Source organism: Ovis aries, chromosome 26, assembly GCF_016772045.2.
Source record: "Ovis aries strain OAR_USU_Benz2616 breed Rambouillet chromosome 26, ARS-UI_Ramb_v3.0, whole genome shotgun sequence".
Classification (NCBI taxonomy): domain Eukaryota; kingdom Metazoa; phylum Chordata; class Mammalia; order Artiodactyla; family Bovidae; genus Ovis; species Ovis aries.
Window position 1 is genome coordinate 40,109,012 of NC_056079.1, and position 16,520 is coordinate 40,125,531.

At 40.8% G+C, this 16,520-nt stretch overlaps 1 protein-coding gene across 2 annotated transcripts in view; it reads right to left on the reverse strand.

Moving 5' to 3' along the window:
* RARB (retinoic acid receptor beta) overlaps positions 1 to 16,520 on the reverse strand; it is an 869,358-nt gene that overhangs the window by 573,489 nt on the left and 279,349 nt on the right. For both annotated transcript variants that reach the window (XM_042241494.2, XM_060407106.1), the window contains exon 2: positions 14,101 to 14,152. The gene's annotated coding sequence lies outside the window, so the exon portion shown is untranslated. The remainder of the gene's footprint in view (positions 1 to 14,100; positions 14,153 to 16,520) is intronic.

Genomic DNA, 16,520 nt, shown 5'->3' on the forward strand with positions numbered 1-16,520 from the left:
CATTTTATTGTTTTCCTCTATTTCTTTACATTGATCACAGAGGAAGGCTTTCTTATCTCTCCTTGCTATTCTTTCGAACTCTGCATTCAAATGTATCTTTCCTTTTCTCCTTTGCCTTTAGCTTCTCTTCTTTTCTCAGCTATTTGTAAGGCCTCTTCAGAGTTAAAGATGACATTATAGAAATGCAGCATGAAGAGAGAAGTGGAGAATTCCTAGGATGAATAGGAAATAGCAGTGGTATTCTTAATTGTCAGCAGCTACGGTCTAGGCTGAAATAAATACACTCTTAGAACTGTTGACTTTCAGCATCTTAATGGAAAGCAAATGCTGTGTACAGCTACCTCTGCAACTGCAAACCAAATCAGGTCACATTATGACTCAGTAAATGATTATGGACCAAACTCTTCCCTTTCAAAATGTCAGATAAACCTTCAGAGAGAGGATTGTATTAGCAATACTGAAAACTGAAAATACATATTTTTATTAGATATTCAGGTTTAGGTCAGAACTGGCATTAGCTAGGAAAAATAATTTAATCCTAGACTCGACTCAGTGACTGGCTTATTTCCTGGTACATAGTAGGTATGTAAGATATATTTGTTGAATATATAAATATCAAAAGTCAAGATTTTGTCATGTACTGAGTAATAGATTATTTTATAGAATGGGCTCCCAGTATCATCTCTAGTTTTACTCTCAACTTAAAACTTGAAAATCCAAACACTCCATAAATGATAGGAACATCTAATTCACAATGTAGCTGATGAAGAAAATCACACTTGTTTCCTACTTTTTACTCCATATGTTGAAGTCATGGCTTCTAACTTTCCAAGGTCACTCACAGGCATCCTTACTTTAGCCAGGCCACTTGTCGGTTTTCAGCATCTGCCATTCCTCTTGGATTTTCACTCAAATCTTCACTCACATTATTGACTGCAAAGTAAACTGCAGCATGGTCTTCCAAAGCATCTTCGTGGATCAGCACACACAGTGAGGGGCTCCAATGGTCAGATGAGCTCACAAAATTCTTTGTGCCCTGAGCTTACTCTTGGAGGATCACTTTGAAAGTAAAAACACTTAAGCTTCTGAGAAGCGTTGTGGTAAAGAAGCCAAATTATCTGTTTAACTCAGTGTTTTTCAAACTGTTACAACCATGGAACCTATTCCGAACAGCTTTCACTCTCTTTCAGAACTAGTTAGTGTTGAGGTGCAATGTTGGGACAAGATACTAAGGTAGAGGTTATAAGCTGCTGACCCACATGGTATTTTATCCTTGAGTGATGGCACACACTGAGAGGGGAGAGAGATGTCCGCACATCTGGAAACACTGGGACCACATCCTCTTCAGCATCCATCCCCGCACCCCTGTTCCGTGGGCATCGCTTCTCTGATTCACTGTGGCACTGGCATTCCCATATTACTCCCAGACCATTTCAGGCACGTACATTACTTGTCTGGTTCTTGTAGCTATTTGACTTTGGAATTCTTGCCCTGGGATATCTTAATCATTCAGTCATTCTTAGTACTCTTAGAGGAGAAAGGAATGTCCGTATTCAAATACAAAAAGAGAGAGAGAGAGAAGTTATTGTAAGATGAATCCCCCTTTAAGCTACTAGCAATAATTCCTACATCTGCTGAACTTCAAGGAAATGATTAGAAGAATCCTATGTCAGCATCTTGGACTCCTAATGGCAGTTGCCCCAATTTTTTGCAGCTGTAAATCTATGACCCTCAAAGTAATATGGGAATCTTGAGAGGTTACAAAACATCACCATGAAGTGTTTCACTTGTGCTCTCCAGAAATGGATCTTTATTTCTGAAGGGAATCAATTCTTATTTCATTTCAGGTCTTTTCAGGCTCATACTCCAATGACTGGCTGCTCTGCTAGTCACATTTCTGGACTGAACTTTCACATTTACCAACAAATAGCCCTGGATCTCATCTTCCCTGGCGGTTCAGATGGTGAAGAATCTGCCTGCAATGCAGGAGACCCAGGTTTGATCCCTGAGTCAGGAAGATCCCCTGGAGAAGGAAATGGTAACCTACTCCAGTATTCCTTCCTGGAGAATCCCATGAACAGAGGAGCCTGGTGGGCTACAGTCCATGGGGTCACAAAGAGTCAGACATGCCTGAGCAATTATGCGCACACGCGCACACACATACACAGCACTGGGTCCAGACAGCAAGCAGATTACTCTCAAAAGGAAGCTCTTGGCACTCCAAAATGGGTCCTTATTTCTCCTTTTGAAAGCATCATCCTTATTCTCTGGTGGTAATATGCTCAACTTCACAGTGTGTAATTAAAAATGTCTTAGCTACTGAAAATAATTTTTCTAAATTTTAAAAGCTGACATACTCTAGTCTGCAAAATATCTGAGGCCCCGGTGGGAGGACTGGGAAAGACGAGAAAACCCCAAGGGGCATTAGGTGCATGACCATGATACAGCCTTCCAGCAGAGAGGCCAACACAGGAACAAGACTCTCAAGAGGAGAGCACTGGCAGGGCAAAGGTGAGAGCCAGTCTGCTCTGTTTGTGCCCCACTTGGGTGCTCCAAGTATGTGTGCCTCTCGTAGCACAACTGCCTTAAAAATAGTAGACTCCAACAGCACTTGAGACATCAAGCTGGGAAGGTGTTTTTGGGGTTTTTTTGCTTTGTTTTTACCAAGATGTCCAACATATACTTTCTTTTCCGTCACCTTATGCCAAAGAGTATATTTCAGTAATGCCTCTCTTTATCCTATAAGATCAGGTTTTCTTTCCTAAATACTTTCCAATTTTCAATTTCTGCCTTTTTAATGATGTCAGATGTCAGCATCTCAGAAGTCATTATTGTCATCCTTCTAAGTGAACTGATTGTATTTTCAACCAACAGTGTTGTAACCTGGGGGCCTGGACCGGAAGTGAAAGAATTAAGGCTGCGGATGGAGTTTCCTGTTTCTGTTTTCTTCACTAAGCAGAAGCAGTTTGGAGCAGGAACACCGCTTAGCGTTTGCCTGGGTGTGGAGAAAAAGGCATATCGCTGGACTTTCTTTCAGCAACATCTCCAAGCACCATATCAAAGTAGTGTTCTATATATTTTTCATTTTATAGTCTAAATATATTGTTTGTGACTATCAAAAGCCAGGAACACCCTGTTTTCCCTGAGTTGATTCAAGCTTTGGGCTTGAAATGCCTGCTGATTGCTCTGAACCATTCATTCTACAAATATTTAAGGAGCCTCTCCTAATAGGCTGACCATTCTTTGGGGTACTACAGGAATAGCAGTAAGTAGATGAAAATTCTAGCTTACCTGGAGCTTATTTTCAAATGGTCATAATTCCTACATATTGGTGGGTCCATTTCGTACTTATTTGTGTCAACAGGATTCAAGACTTGGAGGAAATATGGTGGGCCCAGTCTGGAAAATGTCAAGCCTGCAGCCTAGGGCGAGGGAAGACCTTCAGAGAAATTCATTCTCTTACATTCTGACTGCCAGTGGCCCCCCCTGGCTTGCATCTTCCCCAAACTACCTCAAAGAGGCAGCGGAGACGAGTTCTAGTATACTGGACCTGCTAAAGTAGGTCTACGGATGGAGCTCCTTGGATCTCCTTCTACAGCCAAAACAACTCAAGCCCACAGGGATTAAAAACATAAAACTTTCCTTCCATACCTGCGAGGATTAAATGAACATAGAGCACTCAGAATTATGCCTGGCATCATCTTTGTGCTACTGTTATTATTCATCACTACTTTATCTTCCTCTTCTATAAATGTAAATCCTACTGGTTTCAATTTTTCACAAATTCCTATTTTAAATACTGACTTTTATTTATGTATTTGGCTGTACCAGGTCTCAGCAGCAGCATGCAGGATCTTCAATCTCCACCGCTGCACACAGGATCCTTAGTCACGGCCTGTGGGATCTAGTTCCCTGACCAAGGACTGAACCCAGATGCCCTGCTTTGGGAGTTCAGAGTCTTAGCTGCTGGACCACCAGGGAAATACCCTAAAATTTTTATGTAATTGCATCTCTATCTAAAAATCATTAATAATGGCATACTGTTGTATTTAGGTACTCTGAAGTACCTGGAGGCTGAGGGGAGGGGTGTCTTACTCTGATAACCTCATGTAACTCAAACAACACCTACCGTCTTGATACCAAGGATTTTCAGTTAAGTGTGTATTGAATTGAATCAAAAATGTGTCTTTAAGTCTATTCAGTGAAGACAAACATCTCTTGTACTCACTGTTAAGGGTTAAAGTGTGTCCCCACCCCTCACCCACACAGAAAAGAAGCTATATTGAAGTCTTAATTCCTGAATGTGACCTTATTTGGAAATAGGGTCACTGCAGATGTAATTAGTTAAGGTCACAGTGGAATAGGATGGGCCCTAATCCAATATGCCTGGAGTCTTGCAAGAAGCCCTGTGAAGACAGAGACTGGGCAGACGGCCGGATGCTGGTCAAGGCAGAGACTGGACTCAGGGAGCTGCAGGCCAAGAATGCCGGAGATTGCCGGCAAAGGACCGGAGGCTAGGGGGAGGCGGGGGAGAGGTCTTCCCTGCAGGTTTCAGCACGGCCCTGCAGACCTCCTGGTTTAGGTGTCTGGCCTCCAGAACAGTGAGGTGACACGTTTCCCTCGTTTGTGAAACTTCACTACAGCAGCTCTAGGAAGAAGACTGAAGCCACACCTCTGCCTCCCTGATGCGTTCAGATCAGTAATTGGGCGGCAGGAGCCTCCCCACCACAAAACAGTTTCTCGTGTGACTCAGTATTCACACTAAGAATGGTGCACGTGTACGTGTGCGGGCTCAGTGGCTTCAACAGTGTCTGCCTCTTTGCAAACCTGTGGACTGTAGCCCACCAGGCTCCTCTGTCCATGAGATTCTCCAGGCAAGAATATTGGAGTGGGTTGCCATGCCCTCCTCCAGGGGATCTTCCCGACCCACAGAGAGAGCCTGGGTCTCTGGCAGTGCAGGAGGCTTCTTCATCCTCTGAGCTACCAGGGAGGCCCCGGGAGACTTGGGGAGAGTTTCGAGGCAGACTTTGGAAGGGAGATTACCCTAAGAAGTTTCCAGGATTCTCTTGATGCCCTAAGAACTCTATTCAATGTGAAACCATTCCTAGCTTGGATGGAAAGATGCAGCCAATAAATCTGGTACAATATAACAAAACATCAAACTGTCTGAGAAAGCCCTTAGAAAAGCCTTACTTTCTGAGTCACCAGGGAACTGACTGATAGAAGGAAAGCTCATGAAAATAAGATTTTCTCCAACTTCAGCCTACAGTGAATAAATCAATGGCATTTTCAAGTCCCCTCAATACCAATGAGTTTATCTCATAAGCAGGCAAGTATTTACAGACTCTTAAAAAGAAAAAACAAAGCTCCAGTTTTTTTCTTTCTCTTCCCCTTCCCATTTCAGCCTAATTTCTTCTTTCGTGTCTCTCTACCATTTCTTTGCCCTTTGCCTCACCCTCCTCCTGCTATTCTTCACTTAGCTATAGGAGGAAAAATTTGTCTTACAACTGCTATCTCCTACCTCTTAGCTTCTGAAAGCTTTGATGAGTGTGGGGGGTCTTCACTTTATTTATTTTTTTAAGATTTAGTCTCCCTGCCCTGAACTGGATTTAGGGTAATTGTGTATCTACTTGAGGGCTGAATGCAATCTCTAGCCTTTTTCATAAAGTTTATGGCCCTGGTGCCCCTTTAAAAGTCTCCTGTGGCTGAATGATGGGCTCATTTCTGATACTAACTATAAAGGATTGGCCATCCTGAAGATCAGCCGCTCCTCCCCAGAGCATCTCAGTGGGGAAGGGCAGCCGCCTTACGGACAAGGTCTGTGTTATGGATGGCGCTTCCAGCCTCAAGCAGGTTCATCCTTCAGCGGTCCAGGCTCTGCCCTGCACCGAGGGACTGCACCACAGGGCACGTGAGCTCAGCCGTCCTTTAGCTAATGGGCGTCAGAGGACTGAGACATCATCAGTGGTGGGAGGGAGAATGCGAGAGTTAACACCCTATTTCCCAACTTGCATTCATTTTCTCTTGGCGTCACTAGTCTAAAGAGAAGTCAGCACACTCACAGAGCCGTCATCATTCCAGAACTCGAGCCTTTTGATTTAATCTAAGTTTTCCTCAGATTTCACCCATTAAAAATGTGTTCTCAGTTTTCATGTCAATCTGCCTTTTCTCCTCAAGCTGTCTTTCAAAAACATCTTCATGGGACAAACTGGTGATGGGTGAGTCCTCCCTACTTCTGTCACTTGTATGCTCTGGTCAAAATGGCACTTGAATTCTCAGGGAAGCAGAAACATGGGAGAGAAGACGGCTGGAGGGGGGAAGAGAAGGTAGAAAGGACAGAGTGAGTGAGACAGAGAGACAGGGAGGCAGAGAGGAGGAGGCAGGGAAAGGAGTGGGACGAGAGAGCACGGAAAGGAGTGGGGAGAGAGAGCACAGACTGGAGGCTGAGGAAGGCAGGAGAGGAAGGATTTTAGCAGGCTTACCATTTAAGTTTTAACTGAAGATTTAATTCCCTGCAGGAAGGGGAGTTAATTTGTCACTTGTCAAATACCAAGATGAGAAAGATGCCACCCAAGAGTGGTTGGTGATCACTGGGCAGTCTATCAGGTGTGGTAAGCAGCCGAAGTGGGGAGTCAGAGACCAGTGCACACATGGGGGGTGGGGGGGAACGCAGGTTTGGGGAGAAAGGGTGATCCACCATTCAAATATTCACTGAAGGTTATACACAGCGGGCGTGACTGTGACGTGGATTATTAGAGTTCGCCAACAAGCTTTGGCTGTGAGACAGTCAATGTGCACAAGGAACCCACACTTTAACTACTGGAAACACCAGCAGTGTAACCAAACAATTACATCCAAACACTAAAAGTGATACAAGGCATTTAGAGAGGCTGCCAGCCCCGCTGCATCCACCCGTCTGGTTTCTCACATCACAAAACAGCAAGAACAGAAAGCAAAGACCAAACAAGTCAGCGTCACCAATAACATCCATGCTGCTAAATGCAGGGAGTGTCTTTCAGACCTTATTGTAAGCAAATACCATCTGACCCAATCCTCCATCTCGGAACAGTCTCTTCTTGGGTTTTACTGCATTTTGTGTTTTCCCAACTACTTCTCTGTTTCTTTAACTGTTTTGCAAGGTCATCTCGTCTTGGCAACCATAAAGTGTGGTGATTTCTCCAAGGTTTGGTCCTGTGCTTACTCTTCTTGGGACTCTCTGAGGCAGCTCTGTCTTCAGCGACCCTCCGTGTACCGAGGACTCTCTGATGAGTCCTCCAGGCAGACTTCTCCCTCCGCACCCGCTGTGGGATGCTCTCCCAGGTGCTGTGTAGGGTTAGCTGCACCCTTTTCTGGGCACTTCCTTAGTAATCCTGTGCTTTCCTGTATCTGCCAGTTAGAACCCGTGTGATATCCAGCTGTGTGTCTTCAGTGTTTGGCACGTGGTCATGGTCATGGTTTGTTCAGCTGTGGACTGGAATTCGGGGCAGGGCTTGGGGTCAGAAGGCATGGCATCACTGCACATACTGGGGTGCGGCTGGGTGACTCTGCCCTGGCAGATGAGCCAAGATAGTTGACTACGGGAACAACTTTTCAGATGATAATGCCTTCATGATTGTAATTATGTAACCTTATATGAGAAGACAGAAAGTATACATAGGATTTAACATGGAAGAGTTCTATTTTTTCTGTTACTTTTGTATTATCAGAGTTTTCTACAATGCATAGAAACAATTTTATAATTTTTTTAAATTAAAATTTTTTATGAGGTCTGAAAGAGAAAAGGCTGAAAGAGAAAAGCCTGTGTGTGTTAGACACGCACACAATGAGTAAAGTAGTGAAATGAAAAAGAGGATGTGAATTCCTACCAGAAATTCTAGGAGTTGGAATCCCAGGAGTTAGAACTCTTTTTTGTTCAGAAAAAGTATTACCCAAACTCTTCACTAAGCAGCCCAAATTGCCTTTGCTGCTAAGTGGCTTTTAGGGAGAAAAAGGGCAAAGAGAAATTATTTACTCAAATGGCCTGTCACTCCTGATTTTCAAGAATTAAACACAAACAAGTATTTTTAGATAATAAATTTGATAGTAACATATGCTCTCTGGAATTATAACTCAGACTACAGTCTTTACTGATGAGATCTAGATACTGACATCCTAGTCAAGCCATCCAAGCCATCAAAATAAGCAGCCCCTTATAAAAATGAAAATTGAATATTACATTGGAGAAATTGAAAGCATGTTTTATCAAAGGCAATTTGTCTGTTATCTGACAGCCTTGGAAAACAACAAGATTATTACGTCTCTTACATTAAAATGAAAAGGCAGCAGCTTCTTTCAACATTACAGTAATAAAGGATCCTTGGGTCATTAAAAAAAAAAAACTGTTTACTCTATATGCTGGCACCATCTGATTTCTTTCTTGTGTTCTGGAAGGTGAGGGGTGGGAAGAGCCTATTTCTGAACTAGTTAATGGATCACAGAAGAAAGGAGTGCCCATTTCTTCCTTTTAAAAATTATTCCTTTATTGGTGGGTAGATTTTATTTATTTATTCATTTTAAACTTTTAATTTCACACTGGAATACAGCTGATCAATAATGTTGTGATAGTTTCCGGTGAACAATAAAGGGACTCAGTCATACGTACACACATATCCCTTTTCCCCCAAACACCCCTCCCATCCAAACTGCCGCATAAGAGCTCCTGGTGCTAGACAGCAGGGCCTCACCGGTTATTCATTTCAAATACAGCACAGCCAGTGGTTCCTGATGCCTCCCCGCCCTGAGTGTTTGGTCCCTGTGAGCTGCATTCCTGTAGGGAGTCCACATCTTAGGTTCTCAGTGAGTGTGTATGTGTTAGTCACTCAGTCGTGTCCGACTCTTTGCGACCCCATGGACTGTAGCCCACCAGGCTCCTCTGTCCATGGGATTCTCCAGGCAAGAATACTGGAGTGGGTTGCCATTTCCTCCTCCAGGGGATCTTCCAGACCCAAGGATCAGACCCCCGTCTCTTAAATCTCCTGAACTGGCAGGCGGGTTCTTTACCATTAGCGCCACCTGGGAAGTCCAAACTGAGCATCCTCCAACTCAGAGATGATACCAAGTAGTACCTAACTACACATTTATTTGAGGAACTTTTAGTCTCTGCACACTGTTCCAAGGAGAGCAGTCTTGAACTCCGGTCATGGTTCGGGCAGAACAATCACGCTCATGTCTATATCTTGGTTATGCTTGTTAAGTGATCAGGAGTATAAAGGAAACTTTTAACCCCATATGTGGCTCACGTAGTAGAGATACTCTGTGATGCCTGAGTCAGCTGAATACTGCCGACTACTACTTGCAGCCAAGGCTGCGTGCACACTGCGGAGATGTGGCTATTTCATTGCAGCAGGTTGACATCATTTTCTGAATATTAAAATACATTCAGTTTTCTTTTCAAATGAACCATCTAAAGATTTTAAAATTTAAAAAATAAAAAAAAAATTTAAAAAAAAAAAAAGAAAAGCATAGTTATTAACCCAATAACTAGTTCTTTAATGTCAATATTTCAGAGAGCTCAAATTTCACTAAAGCACTCTATGATGTATGACAACCCACTTCAGTATTTTTGCCTGGAAAACCCCGTGTACAGAGAAGCCTGATGGGCTACAAGTTCACGGGGTTGCAAAGAGTTGGACACAACTGAGCAACTGAGCACCTGAGCAGAGATGAAATTGATGTAAATTGAGTGAATCTTAGATTCCCTGCAAGGGTTTTAGTAACTAAAACAGTTCTATAAAGATTTCAAAATAATATAAGCATGACTCCAGAAACTGGAGGAAAAAAAGTAACTCTACAATGGTGCCTAAAATCAAGTGTTCAGTTCAGTTCAGTAGCTCAGTCGTGTCTGATTTTTTGCGACCCCATGGATTGCAGCACACCAGGCCTCCCTGTCCATCACCAACTCCTGGAGTTTATTCAAACTCATGTCCATCCAACCATCTCATCCTCTGTCGCCCCCTTCTCCTCCCGCCTTCAGTCTTTCCCAATATCAGGGTCTTTTCAAATGAGTCCAGCTCTTCGCATCAGATGGCTAAAGTAATGGAGTTTCAGCTTCAGCATCAGTCCTTCCACTGAATATTCAGGACTGTGTACTTAACCAATTTATGCTTTTCTTACATTCTTCAACTAAATTAACCTTATTGATTGTGACACTTGACCACTACCTTTAACTCAGAGCTTCAGTGGATGAAACATTTGACTTCTTTGTTCTGGGAAGGCTGATCCATGTGTAATGGTTCTGCGGTTCAATTTGTGGACCTTCAAGTATATTGGGGAAGAGAGATGCAGAGCTCTGACACTTTCTAGCTATGTGGTCTCAGAAACTCAGTTTCCTGAAATACAATTTGGGAAAACAATGCTTTCTTCCAGTACAAGAAATCCTAATATTTAACGGTGTTAGCTCCCTTCTTAAAAGAAAGCCCCCATTTTAGGTCAGCACTGGGTAAAGTCACCTTCTTTGACAGATGCTACATTTTCCACCCTCTTGGAACAACCAGCTCCATGAGTCACAAATATACTGTAAGAACATTTCAGTGAACACTAAAAGCAGGACCCCTTTTTTTGGATAGCCTGCAACTGTATGTGGGAAAAAAGAAACTAAAAATAATGCCATTTTTGATTGCTGATGTCATAGACATTGGCAAGAATATTGAAGCTGTACATCAAAAAGATATTTTGGGGATAAGTCAGCGTAAGAATAAAATAGAGCTGTGGAGCTCTCATGAAATTGAGAGATCTCTTTTGTATCAAAGTATATTTATGAGATAATATTTCAACAGAAATGGAGAAAAAATGGAAATCCATTGCCATTATATTACTATTGTGTTGAAATGGCAATCTTATAATGAAATCTAAAATTCCAACTCTCATATCCTAAAGTGGATGCCTGCTTGCTTTAATCTTGGTTATCGTCATATTGCTAAAGCAATAATTGAAATTAGCCTTGGCAGTTACAAAAAGGCAAGATAGGTCTCCTCTTCCCTACTCCCTTTTCACAATCCCCACCCTCTAGCTCAAGGGTGCCCTTGACAACAAAAGTTCAAGAACACCCAATCGCAGCTGAACATTTGGTCATCACATTTTTTGCTAATTGAGTCTTGTAAGTCACGGAGGCATCACTCACTGTGGTCCCGTTCACCCGGAGCACACTCGACGCCTCTTAGCTGAGTCTTGTAAGCCACGGAGGTGTCACTCACTGTGGTCCCGCTCACCCGGAGCAATTCTCGAGGCCTCTTAGTTGTGTGGATTGAAAAGAGTGGCCCCTGCTTCTCTTATCTGGAAACCCTGTGCAAGGCTCCCACCTTGCGAGGGTCTTTGATTCTTTACTTGTAGAACTGAGTCTTCAACTACGGGAGCTACAGATAGCTTTCAGCTCCAATATTTTACGACTATTATTGTCTTTAAGTTTTTTCTTAAACTTTTGTTATATTCAGATTCTACGGGCATGAATTTTGCCTTGTTGGCAAGAAACTTTCTTTATGAATTATTTTTATTTAAGTCAGCACACTTTTCCGTGTGTTTGTTTTTTACCTGAATGGGCTTAAGATGCTTCACTTATCTTAAATGACCTGAACTGAAGTCATTGTTGGTACCACCACTGGTGCAGATCCCCTTGCTGGGAAAACGTCTCTGATTATTAAAAGAGTGTGCTACATCTCAGACTCAGCTGCCCAAATAGGTTGGGCAAATTCTTCAACTGTCAAAATATCTCGACTATACTCATACTTATTCTCAAAAATGAACATTGTATCAACATGAATGACATAACTAATTTTTCCTTAAACTGTGTGCCATAGTTATTATTCAGTTGAGTTCAGTCGCTCAGTCGTGTCCAACTCTTTGTGACCCCATGAATCGCAGCACCGAGGCCTCCCTGTCAATCACCAACTCCTGGAGTTCACCCAGACTCACGTCCATTGAGTCAGAGATGCCATCCAGCCATCTCATCCTCTAGTCCCCTTCTCCTCCTGCCCCCAATCCCTCCCAGCATCACAGTCTTTTCCAATGAGTCAACTCTTCGCATGAGGTGGCCAAAGTACTGGAGTTTCAGCTCTAGCATCATTCCTTCCAAAGAACACCTAGGGCTGATCTCCTTTAGGATGGACTGGTTGGATCTCCTTGCACTCCAAGGGACTCTCAAAGAGTCTTCTCCAACACCACAGTTCAAAAGCATCAATTCTTCGGTGCTCAGCTTTCTTCACAGTCCAACTCTCACATCCATACATGACCACTTGAAAAACCATAGCCTTGACTAGATGGACCTTTGTTGGCAAAGTAATGTCTCTGCTTTTCAATATGCTATCTAGGTTGGTCATAACTTTCCTTCCAAGGAGTAAGCGTCTTTTAATTTCATGGCTGCAGTCACCATCTGCAGTGGTTTTGGAGCCCCCCCCCAAATAAAGTCTGACACTGTTTCCCCATCTATTTCCCATGAAATGATGGGACCAGATGCTATTATTAGGAACACTTAATCAGTACAAAATCCTCTATTCTCCAGAATATAATGTGCAACAATAAATTGACAGAATTATTTCAGTTTACTTCTAAATTTGAAAAAAAAAATGAGCTACTTGAGTTAAGAAAAAGCAACAACAATACTAAACAGAAGAAAGTTATACTCAGTCTTAAAGTATTCAACTGAATGAAACGACACCAGCAGAGAAAAAAACAAATTTATCAAGTCATAAAAAAATACATTAATTCAAAATGAATTAGAAAAAGCAATACAGTTATTTGGAACTGCTATAGAAATTCTGTCTTAAAATAACCAATTGAACTTACTCAATAGGTTCACTTGAAGATAAATTAAAATATGATTATAATAAGAGAAATTTATAGTTAAGTAGCATTACATTAATTCCTTATTTTTCCTAGTACACTCTAATATGTTTTTCTTTCCTATTCTTTGTACATACTTATCTTCTCAATAAAAAATAATGAATAATGAAGGAAATGATGGGCAAATGAAATTTTATTTTCACTATAATTAGATTTCCCCTCTAAAAAATCTTCCATCTCCTTAAATCACTATGAATTAAACTATAGTGTTTCCTTTATTGCAAAATTCCATGCGAAGCATGTTAATCCTTTCTCAGGAAATCTCAGGATCATTCTGGTATAGTCATGTTTACCCAAACTTTGCCAACAGTCTGAGAACATGATTTTTAGAGGGATCTACATGGAACAAGTCTTGGACGTGCTGAGACACCAGTAAATTTGGGCAATTTTTCCTTGCCCAAGTGCTTCACCTACATGAGTACAAAAATCCTGAATTAATTCCCACCCTGAGGGGAAGAGAACTTTCTCATGTACTAACCACTGAGTTACATAAATAATTTCATTTAGTTTTCAAAATAACCTTACAATCTCGGCATTAGTAAACATGCTTTACTCTAGAGGTCAAGGAGCCCACCTGTCTCATCCGAGATCACATCTAGTGATGGAAACTCAGACTAGTTCCCTTCTCTCTACATGCAGGATATTCATCACGCTTCCTTCTCAACCATCACAGTTTTCTAAAATAACTTTTTTCTTTCTGTATTGTAGGAGTTACAAAACTATAACCTGTAGCACAAACATTTCCTGCTTCTTGTCTTTATAAATGAAGTTCTATTGGAACAAAGTCACACAGATGTGTTTACGCAATGTCTGTGCCTGCCTGCTTTTTCACCAGAACAGCGAAGCTGGGTAGTCGTGACAGAGGCTTGGGTCTAAACTGCTTAGCATGTGCGCCTTTCCAAAAAGGTTTGCCAGCCTCTGCTCTATTGCATCTCCATGTTAGCTGAGAGAAAATAGGACTATCTAGACAAGATATATGTAAACGAACAGTTTGTAGAATAATTTTTATACATAGTATGACACTATTTTTTGAAAAAATGTTAACATTTGCTTCTATGTATATATATATATAAATACTTGCGAAGTTCATATGCCAAACGGTGGTTATATTTGAGACATCAGATTATTATAAGGAAACTTTCACGATGCTTTAAATATTTAAACCACTTCAATATTGAATAATTTAAAAGTTTCTTATTTGAATGTATTTCTTCTTTCTTTACTCACCAGGTGTGGGTCCTCAGACAAGTCCCTTCATCTCTGCTGGACTCTATTTTATCTGTAAAATGAGGAGATGGGTTAGACAATCTTTCTAATTCCTTTTAATTCTAACACCTCACCACTGTATGTAACACAGCCACTCAATTTCTTAGTATCATTTAATTTTGGTAAAAACCAACCATCAGGAAAGATGTCTACAGGGAGCCTACAAATTTAAATTTTTCCACTTGTCATTTTTAGTAGGAGTAATCTTCATAGATAACTCACTTTTCTATTGGTTCACTAGAATCTCTTTCAGGAGAATAGTCAGAGGAATTCTAAGATACCATCATATTTCTATAGCAGTCTAAAATTAATTTTTCATTAGAAACCATAGCCAACTGTGAATCTTGGGAACAAATGCTCTCTAACCCAATTTCAAGTTTGCTTTCTCTAAATGGAATCTTTTTTGGTTCCCAGTCTATGACTTATGTTTGCATTTGTAATTTCTTGACTTGCTTTTGTAAGAACATGATATGAACTTTGTCCTCAGGATGCTCATATCCTAGAAGTTCCCATTTCCTCTAAATTTGATTTTGTTTTTAGTTTTATTTTGAAAGCAACATTACAAATCTGAAAACATTATTAAATACATATTCCAATTTTACATCAAATACAAAGTACAGAACACATTCTCATAGTCATTTTGCGACTGTTGAAATGGTGAAAGCTAAAATCAAAGCAAGTACCCAGTAGAAGTGACCTATGGAGACGGTGGACAAGTTTCCATCCAATGGAGGTAGATGTCAGTGTGGTCTTCTGGGGGATAGTTTCAATCATGTATCTAAAACTTTAGGAGTTTAACCAGAAATTTCACTTCTAGGGGTGTACCCTAAGCAAATAATGAATAATGAGGAAAAGACAGGCATCCCACTATTTATAAATTTACAAAAAACTAGAAAACAAATGTAAGTAAGCAGTGAGTTGCTCAAGCAACTGAGATGCAACAGTGTAATTAAGTACTATGCACCTATTAAAGTTATAACGCAAAACCAATGTAAAAGACCACGGGGAAATGCTTGCTCTAAAAAGTAGAAAATAAAAAAATAAAATAAAAAGTAGAGAATAGTTGTAAAATAATGCATGTAGTAGGATTCTATTTCTTATAAAAATGCATAAATGTAAAGATTTGTATGTAAATGTAAAGAAAGCAACTGGGAGACTTCCATCAGTGTCAATGCTGGCTACCACTTGGTGAAAGAATTATAGTAAGTTTTTGGATCTTTCATTAAATTTGCAATTTTTCTGCATGGCCTACATATTATATTATCACAAGAATTATTTAGGAGCAGCAAGTTATAGTTACAAAAACAACTTTAAAGTCTCTAGATTATGCCTACCCATATGATCAGGCTTTTATGGAATCAATCATGTCAGTGATTCAGGAAGCATATCATTTTAGCTGAATCTAAGTAAACAGTTTTTATCTAATGTACACTGAAGTGCTGATTTTTAAAACTTGTATTGAAGAAAATTAAAATGAGCAATAAAGAAATGAGATAATCAGATCATCTATCCCTTCATGCCCCTCTCATTCTCTTTCTTAGGACGAGTAGGCCTTTAATCTCTGCCATTCTAACATGTATACTATCATGTGAATTGAATCGCCAGTCTATGTCTGACGCAGGATGCAGCATGCTTGGGGCTGGTGCATGGGGATGACCCAGAAAGATGTTATGGGAGGGAGGTGGGAGGGGGTTCATGTTTGGGAATGCATGTAAGAATTAAAGATTTTAAAATTTAAAAAATAAAAAAAAGTAACTTAAAAATTGAAAAAAAAAATAAATGTTAATCATTAGTTAAAAAAAAAATTAAATAAGCTGTGATAAGAGTACTCACTTGCTTTTTATACTTGGTTTTGATGTGCCTACCCATTCAGTCGCAAGCTCCATGAGATCAGGTGTCATATCTCTTTGCTTCATTTACCACAGATCTCATTAAATAGTTCAATGAGACTAGGTAAAAGAGCAAAACCACTAAAGCTTTGTAACCAAACCAAAAGCTATCAGACTGGGTAGTTGATTCCTGTAATCTATACTGACCCAAGGAGAGCAAAATGTTCCGTGAGCTTAACCTCTTGGAACTCACAGCGCCCAATCACGTGAAAGTAGAGAGTGCTCTATCAGCCTCCAGCACTTCTGGAAACCAAGGCCATCAGTCCTGAGGATCTAGGGCAAGTTAATCTCCTCTACCTGCGCTGCCCATTATTTAATTTTATGCCTTTAAAAGATTACATCTGATAAATCATGCATAATCAAAACTTTGAACTCCAAATATAATTAACCAGATGACACCCCAGTACCCTTTAGGTGAAGCTGAAGTACAGGAGGTTTATACTGTGAATGTTGCAACCTGATCTGAGTGGAAGTGCACGATTAGACACTGGT